Below are 26,161 nucleotides of genomic sequence, written 5' to 3' on the forward strand. Positions count from 1 at the left end.
AAAGGTGCATGTTTACAGATCTCCTAAGTATCACAATTGAAATAATTAGCTCTATATGTGGATCTTTTAAATATATCAGTAAGTAATGAATACACTTGTGCACCAGCTAGGAGATCTGTAAAACACACACTGTTTGGGGTCTCTGAGGACCAAGTTGGGAAACACTGCTTTAGGGATTAATCTGGCTGCAGTGTGAATTTTAGGGTGATGGTCTTTCCTCATTGAGGGCGGAATGTACTAAAGGGAAAATGCGGCCAAAAAACAGCAGTTTTCGGAGTACTGGCTGTATTTCCCATATGTACCAAGCTCTAGAATGTGTTACTTTCCAGAGCTTGGACCTGGTGGGCAATGCCATCTATAGATAGCATTGCTCAATAGAAATTTATGGGCTTCTCTTTGCATTGTGCCTTGGGATCCCTCCCAGTAACCCACGTGGCGTGTGCATGGCACACACGCATGAAGGATTCCTGATGGACTTCTGGGTCATAAACCCAGGAGTTCCCTCTGCACAAAGGACAGCTTTTTTCAGAATAGGTGCCCTTCGCAATTTTATTCTCAATTCAATTATTAATGTCGTTAAGTACCCAAGAAGTGGTGGGATGTACCGCATCCAAAATGTGATGCATACATTCTGCCCTTAGTGGATTAGACAAAATGGCTGCAGTTGGCTGTATGGTGTATGAGTAGCACATGGAGACATAGTTTATGAAGGTTTTTGTGACAAATAGCTGCATAAGATTAAGATTACAAGGGGTTAATTAGCATACATAGTGGCTATTTTGGTGTTTTTAATATATAATCATATACAGATGTGTCCTCTTGCATCTTTGCTGCTTTAGAAGCAAATCGCACCATGTGTGGTATGAGCGTGCGCTGTGTTCACACCCAGGACTCCATAGGATTGCATGGTGCGAATGCCGTGCGCAGCATGGCACAAGCACTCGTGGCTAATCACATGGTGCGATGCATGCTCATATTTGTAGCATAATCAGCAAAGATGCAAGAGGACACATCTGTAGAATTATATGTTGCATTCATAAAAACATACTGGCTTTATGTATGATGACAATTGGAGAAACGTGTTTTATACATATATGGTTATATCTGTGGAAATAGGCTATACAGATATTTATTGTCTGTATTAAGAGATGAAGGAATACAATGGAAATATGGCTTCCAAAATGGTGAAGACTATGTGGATCACACAACAGTCATATACTCCACACATATCCTTCCCCTACCATAGACCACAGGACTTTAAAGAAGTCTAAGATGTATAACCTCCTAGGTATAGATACAACACACTCTCTATACTTTTTTCAGGGATATAATTATACAATGCTATATACTAAGGAAATAGCCTCTCAACCAGAGTAACAAAGATATTACCATTTACATTTGTGCGTCTGTAGTGGCAAACATTGGATGAACCATCTGGACTTGCACCAGCCCCATGCTAGGTGCAGGATCTCCATCAAAGTATGTGATTAAGTGGAGTTCGTACACTTTTGCAACATGCCTGCAACAGTCCCATGACACACCCATAAGACAAAATAGCTACATGCATCTGAGCAGCCATCCCCAAGGCATTCACAATACATTTCCAATATATGTCAAAGTCTGTGCAGTTCAATTGGTCCACCATGGGATGTGCAATAAGGGCTCTAAAATATTATAGGGATTTAGACATGTGCAGAGTTGAAAGCATCATCATCTTGAATGGGGAAGCAATCGGGAAGCCGACTGCCTAAATACCGGCAGCCGGCTTCCCAACTGTCATATCCCGGCAAGGGTGAAATGCCGGGCATCTAGATGTAGACACCCGCATTTCCCCAATGCTGGGAGACTGGCACCCAGCATCCCGATCGTAGTGATGCTGGGCGCCACGAGTGGACAGCCGTGGGGGGGGAGGGTTAGGTTTAGGGCTCCCGGGGGGGACTTAGGGTTAGGCACCCCCCCAGGAGGGTTAGGGTTAGGCTAGAGGAAGGGAAGATTAGGGTTAGGCACCCCTTGGGGGGACTTAGGGTTAGGCACCCCCCCGGGGGACTTAGGTTTAGGCAGTGGGGAAGGGGGTGGTTAGGGTTAGGCACTTAGAGGGGGGATTAGGGTTAGGCACTTGGTGGGGAAGTTAGGGTTAGGCACCCCTAAGGAGGGTTAGGGGGGTTAGGTTAGGTTAGTAGATACTCACCTATCCACGATCAGGATTTTCAGCGCTGTCGGGCTTCTGCTGCTCAGAACTCTGCTGATGTCGGCCTACTGCTGACGGGAATCAAACCGCCGGCCGCATATTTCATACCCATTCCCTTGCATGAACATCAGCATTGTGTCCAACTTGGAATCAGGTCCATATTGTACTATGCTGTGTATGTTCTTTTGATGATTGTTATTTATCATGTTTACATGAATTACAAAATATCTTAAACTACATCTGTGTGCAATCTTTATTTACAAGTATTATAATGATACGAGGATCATGAATTTATATACTATCCTCATGAGCGCTGTATGATATCCACTTTTTGCTATTCCTTATTGAGTGTGAGTACTCAACCAGTACAGCTGCTGCGGGAACAACTGCCCATTACTGAGCGCCTGTTGTGAAGTTATCTTCACATTATTTCTTCCTTGCTTGCATCAACAAATAGTCCTTAACTGGCAGCTAAATGGCCATTTTTTCCAATTTTGAGGATAGAGTATCTAGGAGACAAACCATCCTTACACGATGGGACTCATCTTCTGACTTATGCACCGATACTTTAGAGTGTAATCTCAAAGATGAATTCCATAAATTAGAAGATTTATTAAAAATAGAGACTAAGCATTGGCTAGATGAGACAAATTTGCGTAAATACTGTGATAGAAAAATGATACCTAGGGGCTTTAAGACTTTTTAAACCTTCCATTTTTCCTGAGGATAGTGAGTATCAGGTTAAATGGGAATAAACTTTGGATAACTGTTCCCTAAAATTAATGGAAATTGTGATTACATATAGAAATAACAAATCTAAAGAGATAGAGAAAGAAATAGACTGCCTTAAGAACAAATTAAAACCTTTTGAAAATTCAAGGGAATTTAAAGAGAGAGATAAGATAGTGATGGACACAATGATTAAATTTTAACAGCAAATGATGGAAAACAAATGCAAAAAGTTCAAAAGAGACCTAGAGGACTACAAAAAGGGTCATGTTGGAACTTTTAGGACTATAAATAGAGATAGAACCAACACTACTAAAACGAAATTTGTTGCCAGATGGAGAGATCCACCAGCTCCTTCTAGCAGATCAGGATACCATTATAGAGAAACAAAATGGAAGAACTCCCTCAGAGGGAGATCAGGAGCCTATTTAGATCCCTTAGAACCCCTGTCTAATGGTCCATTTAATTCAGAAAATAAAATAGGGTCCAGTCACTGGAGAGCAGGTGCAAGACCCAAAGATTCAAATATATACAACAGAGTGTCCAATTTGGAAACTTCTGAGGTTTTTTTAGGGACCTATCCAAGGAGGAATCCAAAAGAACAGACATCCAACACAGTTTGGTCAGACCTCACTCCAAAAAAACCAAGAGAGTCAAGTACAGAGGTAGAAGAGGGGGAAAGAAGGAGAAATCAAAGAGAATAAGACAGAGCAGACTCCCACAGATTAAAAGTATATTTAATCTTTCATCCAGACAATTAACTACAGGAGAGACTTCCTTACTCACCAAGGGTTTAAAATTTTCACCGACAGCAATGCCAAATATTTTTGTTCTATTTACAGAACTTAATCGGTTCATTAGAACCCTTTGCAGAAAAAGGTATTTTACTAAAAAGAATATAGTAAAATGTGATGAGGAAGCCCTACCTATTGTACTGTATAAGGATGATGACCCTATCCTCCTTACTCTTAATGAGCTTCTAATAGAAAATGGGGCAGATGCAGTTAATCCCTCTACAGTAAAACTTTTTGATGCTAGTAAAGGAACTATCAAGCAAAAATCTGATTTTTATCCAATTAAATATAAGAGTGCCAGCATTGAGAGTTTCTATAAAACAACGTTAGATCATTTTAAACAACTATGCAATTATGATCGTTGACTGAGGATACCCAAATAGTAATAAAGGAGGCGGATAAGGGATGGGGTCTGGTAGTACAAAATAGAGAGGATTATATATTGGAGGCTCTTCGCCAGTTAGAGGATTCTAAATTTTATTGTAAATTGATATCGGACCCTACCAAACCATTTCTCCTCACTTTGTCTTATCTCCTTGATGCGGCCCTTGAAGATGGGGTTATATCAAGAGAGGAATATAAATTTATTTTTGTTGAGCACCCTATTATCCCTATATATTATCACCTCCCAAAAATTCATAAGTCCTTCACAGCACCACCTGGTCGCCCTGTCATTTCAGGTATAGGGTCTCTTTCTTCTAATTTATCCCATTATGTTGACACTTTTTTACAGCCACGGATTTCACAGTTAAAATCACATATTAAAGACACTACTCAGTTTTTGGAACTAATAAATGATCTGGAGTGGAGAGATTCGTATGCATTCCTCACTCTGGATGTACAAAGTCTTTATTCAAATATACCTCACGAGAAGGGTTTACAGACTATTATTATTATTATTATCCTTTATTTATACGGCGCCACAAGGGTTCCGCAGCGCCTTACATAGTACATAAACATAGTGCACAAACATAGTACATAGACATAGTACATAGACAGTTGAGCAGAACAAGAAAACAGTGTCATACAGTTTAAGACAATGCAATACAAGTACATGGTATATAAACACTGCTGCAACAGAAGCAGGATGGCAAAAGTCACGGGTTAGGTGCTTTTGAGTATAGAGCAGATAATATAAGTAAAGAAAGGATAAGCACAAGAGGAAAGAGGGCCCTGCTCGTGAGAGCTTACATTCTAGAGGGGATGGGCAAACCGACAGGGGTGACACGGATGTGGTAGAAAGTGAGCATGGGACAGAGGGTTAGGATGACAGATGGGTGGATCCCTATTTTACAGCATGTGTGGAAGTCATTTGAATTAAGATTTATGCCACTGACATTCTACTTTAAGAGGCAGTTTTTGTAGGTGTCTGTGGAAAACCATGGCTGTTATATCAGTTTACGTGAAGTCTGACAGGTAACTGAAGCCACTTCGTGAAGGGCTATTTAGAGAGTTTGGTTAACGTGTAAACCAGCAGTCTCAAGTAAATGTAGAAATTGGTAAAAGTAGTTATTGTAAAGAGATGTTCAGATGTAAAATAATAAGTTGTGATCAAGTGTGAATTCTATAAGGCACATTTATTGATTTGGAGCGTGATGGGAGACATGTGAGGTTTGCAGGATATTTATTCCATAGTATATCCGCTGTCCGTGTGTGGGGCCTGGATTTGGTGATATGTCACCAGATAATAAAAGCAGAAGGATGGAGAAGTAGATATAGTTGTAGGTGTGTAAAAAATGTTTATAGTGACACAATGAGGCTGTAATAGTAAATTTTTGATGAAAAGAAATCTCATTAGTTTTTAGAGGAGGTGAGTGACTCAGTAGGGCGGCAGTGTGCCCAGAGAGGGGAGATGCAGGGAGAGTTAGGGATGTTATATCCTTAGAGAAAATACAAAGGAGGGAGTTGAAAAAAAGAAATGTGTAGTACATGGTGAGTTTTAGGTTTGTTTTTTTTAGACAAATTTTAAGTAATGGTATCTTAATCTGAAATTACCTAAAATGTTGGTCAATGTTTGTTCAACTGTTTGATTAACTGTTATGTAATCACACTTTGTGCATTTAACACTTGGTGTTTTTAACCCCAGCTGCAAACAGCCCCAGCTGCCCCTAGACTGAATATAAGGAGTGGTAACCCTTGATTAAGACAGGCTACAACTGACTCAATTGGCTTGCTGATCAAAGGAGATAACTTGCTCTGAGTTGGAGCAAAAACCAGGCCAGATATATACCATAAACTATGCTTCACTGACCAATACAGACTATACAGGAAGAGAAAAAAAAAAACTATGCAAGAGATACAGTCACATACATTTGAATCCACACACGATTGCAAGCATGAGGTTCTATGCAGAATATCGGTGCAATAAGCAAGATGAGACAGTCACATACATTTGAATCCACACACAATTGCAAGCATGAGGTTCTATGCAGAATATCGGTGCAATAAGCAAGATGAGACAGTCACATACATTTGAATCCACACACGATTGCAAGCATGAGGTTCTATGCAGAATATCGGTGCAATAAGCAAGATGAGACAGTCACATACATTTGAATCCACACACGATTGCAAGCATGAGGTTCTATGCAGAATATCGGTGCAATAAGCAAGATGAGACAGTCACATACATTTGAATCCACACACGATTGCAAGCATGAGGTTCTATGCAGAATATCGGTGCAATAAGCAAGATGAGACAGTCACATACCTGAGGGATGAAATTAAATAAACAGATGATTAGTCCATATTCATGCAGGATAAATGTTTGATTAACTGTTATGTAATCACACTTTGTGCATTTAACACTTGGTGTTTTTAACCCCAGCTGCAAACAGCCCCAGCTGCCCCTAGACATTGAAGCAAAATTAAAATCAGATAATGACCTATCAGAGAGACATATCCAATTTTTATTGGATTCTATTTCTTTTATATTATGTCACAATCATTTTATGTTTATGGATGCACATTATCTACAGGTGATGGGTACGGCCATGGGGACCAGGTTTGCGCCGAGCTACGCCAACCTATACATGGGTCAGTTTGAAGACCAACATGTGTGGGGAGGTGGGCTCGGCGGGCACTTGGTCCTCTATGGTGATTACATTTATGATTTATTTATTATTTGGGATGGTGATTTAGAAACAGCACTCACATTTGTCACTTCACTTAATTCTAATAATTATAATTTACAGTTCACATACACTTATCACCCCACTTTAATAAACTTTCTTGATATAACCCTTGAAATAAAGGGAGGTAGTATCCATACATCCAATAATATCAAAGAAGTAGGGACTAATGTGTACCTCCATTATAGGAGTGAACATAGTGCCGCATGGAAAAGAAATATCCCTAAAGGCCAGTTTCTCTGATTACGGAGAAACTACAGATATAGAAACTTTTGAGGTTCAAGCGAAGGTTATGGCACAATCTCTCCTATCTAGAGGATACCCTGACTATATTGTTCAAAATGCCCTTAAGGAAACTCGACGAATATCGAGGGAAAGTCTTCTACACAGGAAATTAATAATGAAAATTTATATAACAAAGTAAACAATGATAATCATTTAGCATTTATTACTACGTATAATAATAGCCAATACTCAAAGATCAAACGAATAGTATTAAATAATTACAATATACTTAGACAGGACAAAACTGTACAAGATTGTATACCCACTAAACCCACTTTTATTTTTAAGAAAAGTAAGTCCTTAAAAAACATCTTGGCACCTAGCCATCTTAAGCCCCTAATGTCTCATAGAAAGAATAGTAAGGTTGATCCGAATATATCTTGGCTGCAACCCACTTGTGGTTGCAGGAGTAGATGCACTACATGTAAACATGTGAAGAAAACCACTAAGATTTCAGTTTGTGGGAAAGAAGAAGGGATCAACATTAGGAGTTTTTTGAATTGCAATACTGAATTCTGTATCTATTTATTAACGTGTGGTTGTAACCTACGTTACGTAGGGAGGACCACGCGAAAAATGAAAGTCAGATTCATGGAACATCACAGAAATATTCGTAATAAAAACCTTAATCATAGTGTATCCAAACACTATGCTGAAAAACATAAAGGAGATCCAACATGTTTGACTGTTACGGGTCTAGAATATATACCTGTTACTAAAAGAGGGGGAGATAGATTTAAGCGTCTCTGCATCCAAGAAATTTTTTGGATGTTTAAATTAGATACATTATATCCAAATGGCTTAAATGAATCTGTGGAGTTAAATGTTGTTCTGTAACTAACATTTGTATGCTTTGTTATGCAATTTACTTAGAACACGGAAATGTGACTCTATATTTAACTGGTTCAGATATCTCTCACACATTTTTTTGGCCACCCAACGGTTAATCTAATAGATCTCATGTGGCCTTTTTCCATTTTCATAGTATGAACTAGTGTTCATTTTAACCCCCCTCCCCTTTCCCCTCTTTCCCCCCCTTTTTTCCCCCCTTCCCCCCCTTTTCAAATACATAAGGCAATTATCTTAGAGAGGTTAGATCTACTTCAATTAGTCATGTGTTATTATAGCCATATGATGTACTGGTACTGCATTTTGTAACTTTTTGTATTTATTAGTATCTCATTAGGAGTCATATATACCCCTCTTACTTTCTTGTAAGTTCCCTTTGGCATTCAACTAAATGAAACATCTAGTTTAGGGCAGTCTTAATTTATTATTGTAATACAATGTGTACTGTTAGTATCACATTCCAGGGACATTATAAAGTCTTTCTACCTATATTTTCAATGGTATGATTATGTGATATGCAAATCTGTCATTTTTAATAAGGGCAAACAACATACCTTTGTGATAGTTTTATACATTTAGTCACAATATGATTGGTAATTAGATTAATATGTGGAATATTAGAGTCATAAACTATAATTAAGTGACAACAAGTAATCCTTCTCTCCATCTCCTTAGTAATACTTAAGAACTCTGTGTGGCTATTGTCACAATATCCGCCATCTTTGTGAAGGGCATTCACCATTACAATTTGACAATCACGTGTAATAGATCAATCATGTGATGGGATAACTTTGCGGACTGTGGGGAGATTTGGAGGAGGAGGATGCTGGATTGTGACATCAGTGTCCGTAGCTGTTCATTGGTCATTGCCGACACGTGATACAAGTGTGCTGGCGGAAGATCATAGAATTGGCCTTCCACTTCCGCCTTTCACGATGTGCGTTGGTATTGGACCTAGCACACTGCCCCGGTCTGCATGGAGATCACGTGACCACACGATTACTATTATCACGTGGTCCCTTGTTGATATCATGTGATCGGCATGACAACATGTACAGACGGGTAAGCACAGAGTAATTCTATTATACATCTAATTGTTATATGTTTTTGAATGGTTTATCTCATTAGTAGTTTTTAATATTGAAAGTAGGATGCATTTAATATTTTTTTAGCTTGATGATGAAGTGCAATTATTGTCATGTGTGGGCAATTAGGGGCCATTTTGACTCCATATAAATATCCCCACTATTCAAATAGAGACTCACCTTTGATAAAGCTGGGGGTTACCCAGCTAAATTCGTTAGGTGTACAAGCACCCCCTCAACCTCAAGGATACATCTGGACTACAGACTATACGCCAGCTCTCCATTTGGACTACACGCCAGCTCTCCATTTGGACTAGACTCCGTGGACCTTACAGCATATGTTTGGGTAATCACCAAGGGACAGTTGGACTGTTACAGCCGCCTCATCACCACCTATTGGATCGCTGTGTTTCACCACTCCAAGGGATAGAACAAGAGCGTGAAGTTGCTCTACTCCTCTTTGGATCCCTATCATCGTGAGTTGGTTAGAGACATATCCAATTGGAAACATTTATTATCTTGCCACTGTCACCCAAGGAGTCATAGAGACTACCATCTCTGAGATTATTTCCACCTAAATATCTGGTTAATGTGGGGGTAGCATCATTATAGCATGTTTTAAAGATTTATGTGACTTAATTTATTCATGTGTTTTTAAATATTAGTTTTTATTACCAATTGCAGTTCATCTGATTTTAATTGACTAATATACTATCCTCATGAGCGCTGTATGATATCCACTTTTTGAGGATCATGAATTTAGAGTTGTAAAGGGATTACTGTATATTTACTGGTTATACTTTGCAGGTGATTTTTTTACAAAGCTATTAATTAAAAATTATTGTGAAATGGTCAATAGTATATTTGCTTCGTATTACTATATACCCATCAATGCTATAAAAGCGAGAAATATCATGCTTTCAACAAAAAATCATAGTGTTAATTCATTAAAGTGAAGTTTGCAATGTGACTTGCAAACTGCAACACATTGTATGCGGTTTTTAGATCAAAACACAAGATTAATGTAGGGTAACCCTAAGACGAAAATGTAGAGGAAAGCCTGACAGGGAGGCTAGTTATGATTTAATAAAGCGCTTTTAAATATGCAATAGTAAATGACTTTGTGCATGTCAAGTTAATACGCATCATTATTGGAGCAGAATACTTTATATTGTTATGGTTTGCCATACTAGGTAGATATATATGTAGGCCAATACAGCAGTCATTGCACCAATGCCAAATTGAAGATTTAAGGTTCTAAAACTGTTTTCAGAGAATTAGACTATAAATTCTACATATGGGCAAATAAACATATTTTTTGCCATGCATGCAGTTATGGAGCAACTTGTACTCAATTTACTCCAACACTGCATCAGACCCATTATCTAGTTTACAGTTAAAGAGCATTTAGCACATAGTGTTTGTAATAATTATGAAAATGTAACTTTTATATTGTGTTTTAATATATTTTAAGGTATGGTGCTATTTTAAATAGGATTATTTTCTATGCTTCTGACAGAAAAAACCCAGAAGAGGGATGTCTCTTCTTTTAAACTATATGCCCTCCTAGTAGTTAGAGACTGATGAGTCATTATAAAATCCAGTAATGACCTCCAAACTGGCTCGATAAACTCAGCAACACCCTCTTCCAAATAGCAGTGTCGGACTGGGGCACGAAGGGCCCAATGGGTGAATGCAGTGGTAGGGGCCCATGCTAAAGAGGTTTGGCCAGCCACCACAGGTGCTTAGCTAACCAATATGAAAGGAACCAAGCACCCATGTTGGTATTACTCCACCAGGTAACTGACCATCTATTAGAGTAAGTGTATGATTGGAGGTCTGGAACCTGACACCTAAAGGAGGGGGGTGGGCCCTCAGGCAGTGGGGCCCACTGGGGATGTCCCCTATTCCCCTGTGGGCCAGTCCAACCCTGCCTTGAAGGTTATTGTCTGGTGATTACTTGTGATCCCCAGACAATAGCAACTGACATTGCAGAAAAACTAGTAGAGCAACAAGACAAAGAATGGCGCTTATCCTACTGGATCTCCTGAACTCTGGCACCCAAATATTCAGTGAGCACCTTTGTTTAAAAGACTGAGGACCTCATTCAGACCCGGTCGCAAGCGCTGTGCGCTCGCAACTGGGTCGATGTTTTGGTCCTGCGCACGCGCAGCGGCCGCACTGTGCATGCGCAAGCCCTGAAGTGAGAGAGAAACTACAAAAAGGGAGCTCACTACAAAAGGGCTGGCTGTTGATGTTGATTCAACAGCTCGGCCCATTTTGTAGGCGTGGCGGGAGGGTGGTTTCACAAACAGAGGCGTTCCTTAAGGAACGCCTGCTGTTTTATGGGCAGCCACACTGACATCAGCAGTGATGTCAATGGGGCATTTCCTGCTTGATCAGAGCAGGAAGCTCCCTGGGGCTTGCGGTTGCCGAGACTCAACCTTAGGCCCAGCACAGGTTCAAGAAAACCCTCAGCTGTGAAGGGGTTAAAGACATACAAAATGACATACAAAATGTTAAAAGAGTTCAAAGATGGGCTAAAAAGAATAGAGAGGTTAACTTACAATGAAAGACTTCACAAGATGTTGTTGTTTAGTGAGAAAGCACACCTTTGGAGTGACCTAATTAATATATACAAGCATATTTAGAGACAATATGAAATTCTGTGTGATGAACGTTTATAGTCGACAAATATGCACCCACTGCATTTGGAGAAACAATGAATTTGTTACCAATGGATTAAGGGAATTTATACCGTAAGGGCAGTTAGACTGTAGAATTCACTATGGGAGCTAGTAATGACATAATCACTGAATGGGTTTAAAAATGCATTGATTGACTTTCTTATACAGTAAATTATATTATGAAAGTTATATGTCCTTATTCTGAGTTCAAATGTGGACAGATCCCACAGATACTGTATCTGTAAACTGTGCATGCACCACAGAAAGTAATCATAGACTGCACTAGATATCATGCATATGCATGCAGATGGAAATTGAAAGTGCAGATTGATTGACCCATCCAATGATGGGTCTCTCTTTGTGTGAAATTGGTATTTCTGTGCAGCAACTGGACAGTTACTGTGGGAAGCCCAGAACAGATCCATCTCATAGAAGTGTCATGTTGGTGCAGGCAGACTTCCATGCTTGTTTGGAGCATGCAGATGGAGATGGATGCCTATTTTTTGAAGATCTCTTGCATCCATCATGGTTGAAGACAGATTTGATGACTGATGGATAATCAGCATAGAGATCCGAATACTGGCATTGGCCTAAGGTAGTAAGCAGGCTATATGGAGTAATATAATATAATAAGCAAATTAAGAATTTGGTGCATACTTGTCTACCTTTTGTTTTTTCTTCCCAAGAGAAGCCCGGGTAAGAGAAGCAGGAGGGTAGCGATGGGGGCGGGGCCTGACAATTTGCGTCATTAAGCCTGCTCCATCATAGGGGAAATGCAGCGATTGGCTCAAATTGAAATAGAGGGTGGGGCCAAATTACGCGAGTCATTAAGAATCGCATCATTAAGCCTCACCCCGTGCATGGAAACCTGCAATCGCCATGGAAGTTCTCCACATTCTGCCCACTTCACTAGAAAATGGGCAGAATGCGGGAGTAGTGCATACCCTTCCGGGGGAAGAATCGGGAGCCTCCCATAAATTCCGGGAAGGTAGGCATGTCTGATTTAGAGTGATTGATCCAGTAAATTAATTGGATAGCTATGGATGAGCTCTGGAAGGTTTTCCACTTGTGAGGATAAATTGGCAGATGCCACTGGAGATTTTGTTTACTTTGTTCTGGAACAACATATCTACAATTTACAACATAAAAAGTGGCACTTGGTGATCTTGTGTCTTTTTTCAACCTTACTAACCATGTATGTATGTAACAATGTAAATAAAATACCCACAATTATATAAAAGTAATGCTATTTGATGCTGTTGAAATTAGTTATAATATATATAATTTAAGCTGTTTTACATTGTCAACTTTAAAATGTTATAGTTGTGTCTCATTTTGTCAAATCCCAATGGAGGCATCTTGCTAAATCAAATCCTGTACAAGTGATTAAAGTGAGTCTGCAGGCTAATTCATTTATTTTCAGTTTTATTATAAGCTGCTCCTAAAACAAAAATTTTGCTGATACCGGTGCTAGAACTAATGCATTAAATAAAGAATTGAAACAAACAGTGAGGATGTGTAGTGAAATCTCACCCGTTAAAAGACAGATGGATGAGACAGATTTTGACTGGTATAGCTTAATGATTACCACGGTCAGCAAGGCGTGCATTCTAATGCTCAATTCATCTGTTCTAGTGCACCCAACTTCTACACTCAGCTGTTTTGTATCACCATTTATTGCAAATGACAGTTCTGGAGTTCAAAATCTGTGACACATTTCAAAAATATTTTTATATTATAGGTACTTATGGACATTTAAGAGATGTGCATCACATTAAATGATTATGTACTTCAAGTGAGTTATGATGATTCTGTACTCTGCTTTCCAAGAGAAAAAATTCTTTACATGAACATTATTTAAAGGCTGTTTCCAATTTTGAATGATTTTAATTTATTGGCATATACTTGGCTTGATGCATCTTTTACCAAATACATCTACTTTCTGTATCAGGCAGTTGTCATAAACTATGGGTAATGACTCAAATAGAGGATGCTGACACAGACTCTGTATGTGGACTTACGGGTAAATTTAGTAAGAATTGTGTTTGTTCGAACTTGCATTCTCAGCCGTATTTGTTAATTTTTTTCAATCACATAGATTTACCAACTGCAAACATGGGAGGAAAATGCAGAATCGTATTTAGGAAACACTACCGCAAAACCAAAGAGAAATTATTACACCATCAGCCAAGCACGAAACTACTTTACATGAATGAAAGACAAGACTTACCTTTAATCTTATTTTAAAACACTGGCATAAATTTGTCAAACTCAGGCCAAAATTGACGTTTCAAATAGACCACCTCTTGGCCAGCATGTTCCACAAGTGTTACCACTTCAAATCAATGTGCACATAATTATGATGCTTATAAAAGGGGACCAAGCAGCTGCATTAATTTCATAGATTATATCATGGCAGAATACACCAGTGTAGCTTTGATGCAGAGTGCTGTGGGATTTGCCAATGGCAAGGCAATACTGATGTTCCAGCTTAACCTTAACAACTTTCTCCATCTGCATGACCTTGTCAAACTGGATCTAGAACCTAAGACAGCATGCTCATGCTGTGTCTCAGGCCTGCATAAACTCCTGACTGTGTTGCACTTTCTGGCTACCCCAGAATTTCAGGCTGTCACAGGTAGAGTTATTGGAATCTCACAGCCCACATTTTCACACTCTCTCACACAGGTCCTGGATGCATTATCTGCTTCCTTCACAGTGGCATGCAGTCAGGTTAGCTTTTTATCATATCATGCCTAAAGTCCTGGATGCGATTGACTGCACACACATTAGGCTAAGACCACCTAGGGCCTGTGTATATATATATATATATCTCAACAGGCAGCATCATGCCCACTCTACTAATGTGCAGGTGGTTTTTGATGCAAACATGAAAATCATGAATGTTGTGGTGAGTTATCCTGGAGTATGTCACAATCACTTATCCTTAGTCATCCCGCCATGATACATTTGAGGCTGAACAAATGCCCGAGGGTTGGCTGCTGGGTAAGTGCAAAATTATTTGGATTAATTAAATAACCCCTGTAAAAATTATTTGGATGAATTAAATCACCCCTTTTTATTTGGAGACTGGATTGAATACACAGCACAGGGTACCGTAGCCCTACAATACACATGGGAAGGCCCTGTATATTTTTGGATTAATTAAATAACCCTTGTAAAAATTATTTGGATTCATTAAATCACTCCTTTTTATTTGGAGACTGGTGTGAATACACAGCACAGGGCACCATAGCCCTACACCACACAGAGCAGCCCCTGTAAAAATTATTTGGACTGAATATACAGCACAGGACAGCACCATTGGACTGGACTGATACAGCAGAGCAGGTCACCCCCAGACTGATACAGCAGCGCAGCACCACTGGACTGGACTGATACAGCAGAGCAGGTCACCCTCAGACTGATACAGCAGCACAGCACCACTGGACTGGACTGATACAGCAGAGCAGGTTCCCCCAGACTGATACAGCACAGCAGGTCGCCACCCCAGGCCACACCAATTTCCCACAGACACTAGAGAGATACGTCCTCTTACTACCCTCTCCAGGACAGGCATGAAGATGGCGGGGCGGGAGGCGCGAAATGTGCAAAGTCAGGGTCGCATGTCGCAATCACTTATCCTTAGTCATCCTGCCATGATAAATTTGAGGCTGGACAAATGCCCGAAGGTTGGCTGCTGGGTAAGTGTAAAGTATACTGGCCATTTAAGAAGAACACACATTCCTGTATGCTAATTACTTATGCCTGTTAACATTATATGTTTGTTTTACCGGTGATTCTGGGTATGGCTGGTTCTCCTGGCTACTGACTCGCTTTCAAATGCAACTGCTGAACACAAGTATAATGATGCACATAAGGTCACTAGATCAGTGATAGTAAATGTTTTGAGCTATTAAAATCTTTACTGCAGCAGCTCTCCCTTATTCCTAAAGAACTGCTTCCTGAAGAAAGCTTGTCATCATCTGGACTTCTCCGTGCTGCTCCCTATATTTGAAATGCCATACCATGACTGACAAGACTTGTCCCTTGAGATCTGGTAGGGGGTAAGGTGGAGTTTATTCAACCACTTCAGCTACTACTGCTAGCATCTGTGCCCTTAGAGGAAGCTCCCCCTCTCAGCTATCACTGCAGCCCTGACGTACCTTCAGTGCTGCTACTGTCACTGCCAGTACTCACCTGACAGGTGATCAGTTCTTATTTAACCTCCACTGACTGCACCACTGCAAGCTGGCTTCAACTGCACTGACTTCACACTGCAGAACTCCTTGGCCGCTACTATTGTAAAAGTTTTATTGCAAACATATATTTGGTTAAAACTAACACAAAAAACAGGTTCATGTTTTTTTTTCCAGGAGACCACAAAAACATAAATAATAAGTATAATACAAATTGACATAAGTATGTTGGATATTGTGCTGAACTAGGAAAAAAACATGTAAACCACATTTTTCATCTCCTTAGCCTACCGCTAAATAAGCCCCACCCTGTACGTGGGGTTTCACCTGGCTCAGGAGTACGCAGCATGCACCTTGGCGGACTTCCAATGAGGTTTGTGTGTGGTGTGCTACTGGCAGAATTACTGGTTGTTGATTCAGGTAAGCAAGAAAATAATTCCTTACATTTAAAATGTTCTTGCTTCATCTGATGTTGCCAGTATGGAGCTTGGTGGCTAAGATGATAAAACAGACAGCCTGGCTTGTTTTGATGGAGGTGCAGAAGAAGAACCTTGGAAAAAGACAAATGTCGAATTTGGAATACCATTACAAAATTTAATATTTGTGAAAAAAAAGTACAATTACAAGCTTCCTCCTCATCTTCAGAATGATACTGGGTGAGTTCTGGTCTATGTGCAGACTTTTTGTGAACTGAAAAAAATTACAAAATGTTTACAAATAACAAAAAAAAATTGTGTAAAACCATCCAAACATATTTTTCCTTTGGCCAACAAAATGGCTCATTACTGAATTTGTACCATGATAAATTGTGGGTAGTACGGTAACAAATATTGACTGTTTAAAAATATAGAAAACACATTTTCTTGCAAGGATTAACTGTCTAAATCTGTGAAAAAGAAAAAAATAACAGTAATGTCCCAAAACAAAAGCCCTGTGATTTATACAGTACATAAGTGGTGAAAAAAACACTTAGGGGTATATTTACTAATGTTCTTTTTTATAAGTGGAGTTGTTGTCCATAGCAAACAGTGAAATTCTAGCTATTATCTTATAAAAGGTGCTAAATTAATGATATGTAGACTCTGCTTGGTTGCTCTGGGCAACAACTCCACTTATAAAAACAAAACTTTAATACAGATGTAGCCAAAATAAAAATAACAAAGACAGATTAACACAAAATAAGACAGACTAATAATAAACAAGACAACAAGATCACAAGACTACTTACACACAATAATCTGCACTCACCAATCTCAAAAGCCAAAAACCTACACAACAACTCGCCTGCATTCTCCTCTGAACTTCTCTAACTAAACCCATTAGGTCCGGATGGCTTGAGGCATATTTATAAGGCTCTGACATGTCACTAGCACATGTAACAGCTTCAACCTATGAAAACATAAGTATAGCTTTAATCAGCATAACATACTCACAGTGAATTTATTCATTTTCCTCCCATCAAGGTATCTTTGAACCATGTGGAATTAGCAGCAGGAAAAACATAGAAGGACTTTATATTCCAAAATATTTTTTAATTTCATCCAAAATAAAAACATACCAGACAATTGTATCCAAATAAATAAAAATAGGAAGAGAGTCCAAATAGTCACATAAATCAGTCCATGTGTTAGGTCTCCAACAGGCAACGCGTTTCAACCATAAAAGGTCTTTATCAAGGCATATCTACATCCCCCCAGTGGAAGAGAATGTTGGCAGTTTTCTTAAGTGTAGAAAAAGATGTATTTAGAGATGACGTGGAAAGACCAGATTATTTACTGCATACTGATAGTTTCCGGGACCACAATAACTGTATCACCCAATACTGGGGCTACAGACCTCCAGGCATAGCGGTGCCCGCTATGCACTGTGCCCCTGACAGAAGAACTACTGACTGGGGCACAGTCAGTAGTTCTGCTCTGGGGGTTGAGGATCATCATGCTAACAAGAGTCTTGGAGGAACTACATGTAGGTGTAGTCAAAATGAAGGCACTGGCCAGGAGTTTTGTACAGTGGCCAGGTTAGGATCAGCAATTGGAGTATCTGGCCAGAGAGTGTTCCGGGTGCCAGTCTGTCCAAAATATGCCCACACCAGCGCTGTTGCACCCTTGGGAGTGGCCATTCACCCTGTGGCAGCAGATTCATGTGGACTTTGTGTGACCATTTCTAGGATTCATGTTTTTGGTGGTGGTGGGTGCCTGTTCTAAATGGCCTGAAGTTTTTACAGTTACTTCTAATAAAGCTGCACACATGGTGGAAGTGTTGAGGAGTATTTTTGCCAGAACAGGCTTGCCAGAGCAATTGGTCAGTGATAACGGGTCTCAGTTTACCACTGAAAAGTTTTGGACCTTCATGAAGAAAAATGAAATTCGCCAAATTACCTCCACCCCATATCACCTGGCTATGAATGGATTGTCTGAACATTTCATACAAACTTTAAAGCAAGCTTGCCACGCGATGTGCACAGACAAGGGAACATTACAGCACAAGCTTTCCAATTTATTGTTTGCATACAGGAATTCTGTTCAAGCCACAACCAACCAAACCCCAGCTATATTGTTCCTGGGTAGGAACCTCAGGTCTAGACTAGATTTGATCAAACCAGATATTTGTGGACTGATTCATGACCAGCAATTGAAGCAGCCTTAAGTTACCGGAGGCACCACAATTTGGGCTTTGTCAGTAGGACAGACTGTGTGGGCACGTAAGTACTGGGGAGAGCAGAAGTGGGTAATTGTGCAGGTTATGCAATGTAGAGGGCCATTGTCATGCATAGTGGAAATTGAGCCCGGTGTACTGTGGCACAGGCACCTGGATCAACTACAGGAGCATAACAAATTACCTGCGCCTGATGGAGTAAAATCTACTATAGAAACTTTGGTGTCAGTGCCTGCACCAGTAGATACAGAGGATTGTGCAGATGACTTTTCCAGGGAAGCACAATCCGGGCAGCGGAATCCCTAGATTATTACCGCATCCCACGTACACATCTTTAGATGAATATGTAATAATTTAGCAGGAGATTCTCATCACAGTGGACACTCCAATAAAATGCAGAACGTAGTCTGTGCTCAAGGGAACACCTACCCAGACAGTACCAGCACACATTAAGTTTGATAGAGGAGATGAGCTTGCTATTATAACAATATAACACTAAAAGGATTATTCCTAACAGCTATTTCTGATTATAGAACTGTTTATAAGATCTATCCTAACCTAAGTCTGCCCAGCAAGACTTATCTGATTTGATTGAACATTAACAGAACAAAAGTGGTACCCGTTGCCAGGACAACTGAACATAACCACCCACCTATGAAGCATTAGCATACGTCACATCAGTCTAGTATTTAAAGATCGACAACAAAAATGGCTGCCACTTTCACTCCCTGAAGAAGAACTGGACGGGTCGATACGCATTGGAGAACTTCCATCTACACACCACATTTCGGGACACATCACCCTCTACCCATCATCTGAGTCTGACAATCGGCATCGCTGCAGTACACACCAGTGTATACAATCCGTATACATCAGTGGGAAAAGGAGATACTGGCCCAGTAGCCTGAGGGCTGGGCAGCCCACAATACCGAACTACAAATCGTCAGGTCATCTCCAGTCACTTGGATGAATTAATGTTATGTAATTAATTTACATCACTTCCACATTCCCATAAGCACAGGTCTACCCCCACTTCTATACTTAAAATTTGCCCAAGACACCAAGACTCCTCTTGATTAGATCTGCAGGCAGGGATTATATGTACAGTATAAGCATTGATTGCTCATTGTGTTTTTTCTATTGCAATCTATGAAAAAATGCTTTAGAGTGGCTTCCGTATTTGCCCATATTTTGCAAACACAGAGTGCATCGGAAACATCAAATCTCCAGAAGGATTTGTTTGTTTTCAGGAAAACACGTTTGGGACAACACGATTTCATATGCCTTCGAAAAACATGATTTCGGAAAACACGACTAATAGTAAATTTGAGTATTTCACTTAACAAAAACCACCCGTGTCTCTGCGATGCCAATCATGTTCAAACTTGGGACAAACACGATTCTTAGTAAATTTACCCCTTACTATGATGACAACAATTGGAGCTGACTCACCTGAGGTGCAGAGTGTACTATAATATACAGTATGTCCATTATTCATCAGGAACTATAGTTAATAACCAAAGAAATAGAAGTCTCTTGTGCACCATTAATAGGCAACTTCTTTTTTCTTTGGCTGTTAACTTTTATTGTTAATTTTTCTAGGCAGCACCCACAAATTAACTATTATCTACCTAATACATTTAATGCATGGTACTCTTATTTCCTGTAATTCCAAAAGTGCAGAGGTCATACCTATCTTTTTTTCCTTTATCCCTTTATTAATCTATTTTTATACACAATCAACCTGGCACCTATTGCCCAGGGGTGGTGGAGATAGCTCTGGGCTATCAGGCCTTGGGTGCCCTGGAGAGTGGGTACCCATTTATTGGGGGGGGTCCCACCTCCTTAGGCATCCAAAATTGGACAAGATATCACTAGTCAAAATCGAACCACATCGAATTTGATTTAAAAAAGGCTTACAAAATCTATTTTTTTTAAATGTTGGATTTTGACAGTGATATCTACATTCAATTTGAATTGATTACAGGTGAGCTAAATCGAACATAAAATCACAGGCAAAATTGAACATTGATAAACATACCCCTAGGAGTTTTGCTCTTTTAGCATGGATCCTATCTAGCTACTGGAATGGAAACTCCCAGAATCATGTCTTGATGTATAATGGATTTGCCCTACATAAATGATCACTGAGAGAGAACTGCTAGGAGAGAGCAACAGCCTTGACATTGCTAAATCCAGGCTAGTAAATTCTAATTTAGTCAATCCTAGTTTGGAATAGCACCTACTGTGTTTGTTTCAGGTGAAATTATTTTTCCCCTGAATAAATTTCAGGATCTTATAATCAGAGAGGAAAGCTGGTGACCTCACAAGATGCACCTATTCAGTGAAGACCATGATGATGGCCAGCAATTCCCAGTTTCCTGCATCACAGTTGTCATCAGGTGAGGTAAGCTTTGTTCAATTAAAGGTGAAAGGTGAAGTCCATCCTTATCATGAGTTAGATCCTGCTCCATATAGTGAAAACAATTAGGACCTGCACATATAGGGCCTGATTCTGAGTCAGATAGTGCAGCGTCCATATATACATATTTTGCCTACAGTACATTGCTTATGTGACTATATTCAAATACCGCTACAAGTCCTTCCCTAGTGCAAGCATGCATCTGAAATTGCAAAGACTGAGATACCCACATTGTAGTCTTTAGATGCTGAAATACTACTTGGTGCATTTTACTTGCATCAGCCCCATGCTAGGTACAGATAGTCAATCAGAGTATGGCCTCTAATTTCAGTGAGTATGCATCTGAGTTTGCAACTAGTTCAGCAACACACCCATGACACTCCCATAACATGCCCATAAGTTGGACAAGGCACCACCCATGAATGCCCAATACATTTTCAAGACATTATTTAAAGGTGCATCTTAATCGCAGTTACTATTATCTGCACAACTTAGATGTACAGATGTGCCAAGCTAGTTTGTTGCTCCATACACTATGTAGCGCGCCACGCAAGGTGTGCCACACACCACGCCATGAGTCGTGCCACACAGAAACTTTCATAATGTAGCGTAGCGCTGGAAAAAAGTCATAATGTGTAATACAACTTTTTGTCCACCAGGTGTCACTTTTCCTAAACTACACAGCGAATGTGTCTGATTTCCAATGCATGTTCTGTATCACTGCCCGATGATTGGCCGACAGAAGCTGTGATTCGGTACACTATACAGTAGTACAGCATTTCCACATGGATTCATGAATGTATAATAAAGCTATAGAAGAATGTCTAATAAAGTTTGAAATCATTAAGCTCTGTACTACACACTGACTGTGTGGTTGAAATTGCATACTTTCGCCAATGTGAGTACTGTCGGCACTGTCCCGGACTTAGACATTGTAGTGATTTCATTACTTTAGGAACTGCTGTAGTAATGGGATAAGGCGTGTGGCCTAGGGGGCTAATGCCTAGTCTCACTGCTTCTCCCATCTTCTTGTCCCGTGGGTTCGAGACCTTGAAAATATAGATTTTTTTTTGTTAATCTTCACTTATTCAGTATTCAATACATTATCAACAACTTCACACCACCTGGCATGTCTATGCTACGTTATGCCACTGTGTGCTCAAGAAAGGGGTGTATGGCGCTCCAATACAGTACCCAAGTAGCACAAAGCTAGTCGTGCTACGGTATGGTGTTTCGAGTCTATTTCGACTGTGCATGCCCAGTGTGTTGGAAGTCAAACACAGCGAAAGCGGGATGTCTGTATTACAGTACATACTGACTATTAGTTTAAAGTGCAAAATTGCGTCAATGTCGGTGCTGTCCCAGACATGGACACTATATTGATTTCTCATGACCAGTAACTGGTAGTGGGCTCTGTTTGAGAGAGAGATCTCTGTATTACATACTGACTGTGTGTTTAAAGCACAAACTTGCATCAATGTCTGCACAGTTGGCGCTGTGGTGGCTGTCAGTCAACTCCGAGTGGTTACAAAATCTCTGGTACAGTACACCATGTAGCACTACAGTATGCCATGGCTTATGGAAGATCACAGCACTGTGCATGCCCAGTGGGTTGGGAGTCAAACGCGGCGAAAGCAGGATGTCTGTATTACAGTACATACTTTAGAGTGCAAACTTGCGTCAATGTCGGCGCTGTCCCAGACTTGGACACTATAGTGATTTTTCATGACAACTGGTAGTGGGCTCTGTTTGAGAAGAGGTCTCTGCATTACAAACTGACTGTGCATTTAAAGCACAAACTGACTCTGCACAGTTGGCGCTCTGGTGGCTGTCAGCCAGCTCTGAGGTGTTACAAATTGGATCTCTGGTGCATGCCCAGTGGAGGGGTTGGAATGGGATTTCTGGTGCATGCACAGTGGGTTGGGAGTCAAACAAAATGGAACCAGTCGAGCGATCTACTGTACAAAGAGGCTCACAGTACATGTAATTCGTGGATGCCACATCACGTACAGTACACGACAGATGCAGGTCTTGCTATACTATTACAGGCTTGTGAACAAGCGGTTAGGTGTTCCGTCTTTCTACCTGCCTGTCCCGCCTGTTTAGATATTAATATTTTAATTTTTTTTTACTTCTTCACTAGTTCAGTATTGTTATCCAACCCTTACTAAACTCAATACATTATATATACTAGATGTGCCCAGCTACTTGTAGTGTGCAAGTCCCAGCCGACGGAGTCAGCAGTGCAGCATGTGCCCTGATCATTCCCTGCCCCTGCTGTGAAGGGCATCTACAGTAGATGCTGCCATTAGGCATGTGTCCTCCCTATCAAAGCACACATGGTGTGTGATGTCACACTTCACTAAGGGGTTACGCGGTCGCCCAGCGCTACCAGATCCACACTCTGGGGGTATTCAATTAGGCTGCGAAAAAGTCAGAATCGGTGATATATTATCGTCGATGACATCATTTTTGCCTTACAATTTGATTCGCACCCGCAATACTTTTTCGCCTCCAAGGCTTTCCGCCTACTAGCCATATTCAATTTGATTCACACCCGCAATACTTTTTCGCCTCCAAGGCTTTCCGCCTACTAGCCATATTCAATTTGATTCGCACCCGCAATACTTTTTTGCCTCCAGGACTTTCCGCCTACTTCGCCTGTTTTGCAGACAGAAAAGTATCGTGCGCATGCCCGTGTATCCCCGTATTCAATTTGAAAGCATGTGAAAACTGGACCCGGCGAAACTGAAACAAGCGGAAAGTCATGTCAGATTTGGGGAAATCGGCCTAACATCCCCCAAAAGATGCTCTGACATGGCTGTTCCCTATGATATCCCCGATTTGGCTTGCTGAAGGTATTTGGTGTTTTTAAACGGGATCAATAGCTGCTAAATAGTGGTTTTGCATAAGTGCTGAAGAATAGTATTCAGTAGGTTTTATTTGCAGAATAAAAACTTATCCAAGCAAATGTGGGGTACTTGAAAATGGGGGTCAGGATATTTAAAAGTTGCTAAAGTTAAGTTTAAGAAATCATGTAAAATCCACCTTCCGTAAGCACCTGCAATGAATAAAACACCTGGGTCATACTTGGGGACCCCCCTGGAGTCTAGTTCGCTAGTTTTTATGTGTTCTTAAGTGTTTTTTCAAAAAACTTTGATGCAGTTTACCTTTTGGGGACTGTCTGAAGGCTGCACGGGGGTTCCCGCAACATTGCACCCCAAAACCCCAATTCTGCACTTTTTTCCGCCTGCTATTCATAGTCAAAACTTTTTCACCTATTACATTGCATTGACTTTCTGCCTAGGCGAAAAAAAGTCTTTCAAATTGAATACGACGATACTTTTCTGCCTGGCGAAATTACGTCATCGGTAAAACTTTTTAGCCGATCTCGACTTTTCGCTCCAAATTGAATACGGGCCTCAGTGTGTACAGTATGTGAACTGTATACTACTGTAAGTGCTGGGCAGCCAGGAAATCACTGGGGCGGGCAACAAGGATATAACTAACTGCTGGCGGCAACCCCCATCGGCCGGCGCCCCTGGTGAGGGCAATCCTGGCCAATAGGAAGATACGACCCTGCATCTGTGTGTGTTTGACTTTTTGTTATCATACTGTAGCCGCTTGCAACACATAATGCACTGATCCGTGCATGCATCTGTAATCTGTATTTTTCACCAATACTTGGAGTTTGTATCTCCCTAATCCATGCTGCAAGCATCTTCTGCTATTGCGTACGATCTAATATAAAAATAGTTAAACCGTGCACATGATAGTTCTTACTGTACATCACGTACTGATCTACAGTAAGATTAATTCCTGTTCAGTACTGTTGGGGTACTGTGTCGAACTCACTACATTATTCACAACAACCCCAACTGTACCTTGCAATGACAGATGCACGTGTTGGGTCTCAGACGCACTTAAATACTGAATTACACAAACACCAATTTTATAAATTAATGACAATTTTTACTTAACCTACCATACTGTAATATACTGTACTGTATGCAGTTAATAACACCTTTTTAATAATGTACATGCTTTTAGATAAGATGAAAGCAAAATTGATTTGCCAATGGTCACACTGCATGATGCCAACTAGAAAAAGCAAACAAAAATGATTGTACCTGTAAGTACTGTACGATCAAACAGTAGTGTACAGTAAATTAAAAATACATTCTGTTACACAGTAGTTTAACAGTATACAGTATGAATCTACTACAGTACTGTATTGTATATACATTACTGCAGTTTTCTTACAGTTACTGTATGCTGCCCATCCACTAGACACGCTAAAAAGTGCACAATTACGACATTACAATCATGAAGTCATTTGTCAGTCTGTGATGAGCTTGCACTGAACAAGCAGTCATTCAGTGCAGACGTATCAATCATCTGCAAACATTGCTCAACCTGATGTTATCATCAGGTTGAACAGCTTGTTTGCACGATGATAGATGTACAAACGACCAGCGGCCACGGGCATCGCTGGTTGTTTTTGACATTTTTGCAAACGATTTGCAAATGATTTATGAACGATTGAACAATATTGTTCAATCGCTCACATAAATTGTCTAGTGGATGGGCACCTTTAAGTCTTTACTTAACAACTGTATTATACTATGACATTAGCATGCATTTCTAAGAGGGGTGCAGTGCATGCTGCCGTGCAGGTGTACTTCCGTAGCTTGCGTCGCACTGTCTCACCTTCAGCCCGTATGTTGCTCTGACTGAGGACTACACAAAAAGATTAGGGTTTTAAGGGAGAATAATCACAGGCACTTTTGGCCTCAGAACCAGAGTTTCACCTATACTATAGGCACTCGCGCACCAGGTGCAGACTCAACCTCGCACCGGAGTGCAAGGTCCACTGTACGCCCTGAAGAAAGGAGGATAGGCAGAGACTAACAGACAGTAAAAGACAGACACACACGTTCTCACCGGAGATACTCTTGTTCTTCATCCTGCTAGATCCCACACACAGGTCCCTGGAGAGAGAATATGCCGTGCAAGGCCCTTTCCTGCTCTAACAGTGTGTCACACTAATTTACATTGATATCAGCCCTACTGTAACTTACCGGCCTAACAAACTGCAGTATTAATGTACAGTTGGCCTCACAGAGTGCCTATCTGT

The sequence above is a fragment of the Taudactylus pleione genome, unplaced genomic scaffold (genome assembly GCF_031769625.1).
Source record: "Taudactylus pleione unplaced genomic scaffold, aTauple2 ptg000228l, whole genome shotgun sequence".
Lineage (NCBI taxonomy): Eukaryota > Metazoa > Chordata > Amphibia > Anura > Myobatrachidae > Taudactylus > Taudactylus pleione.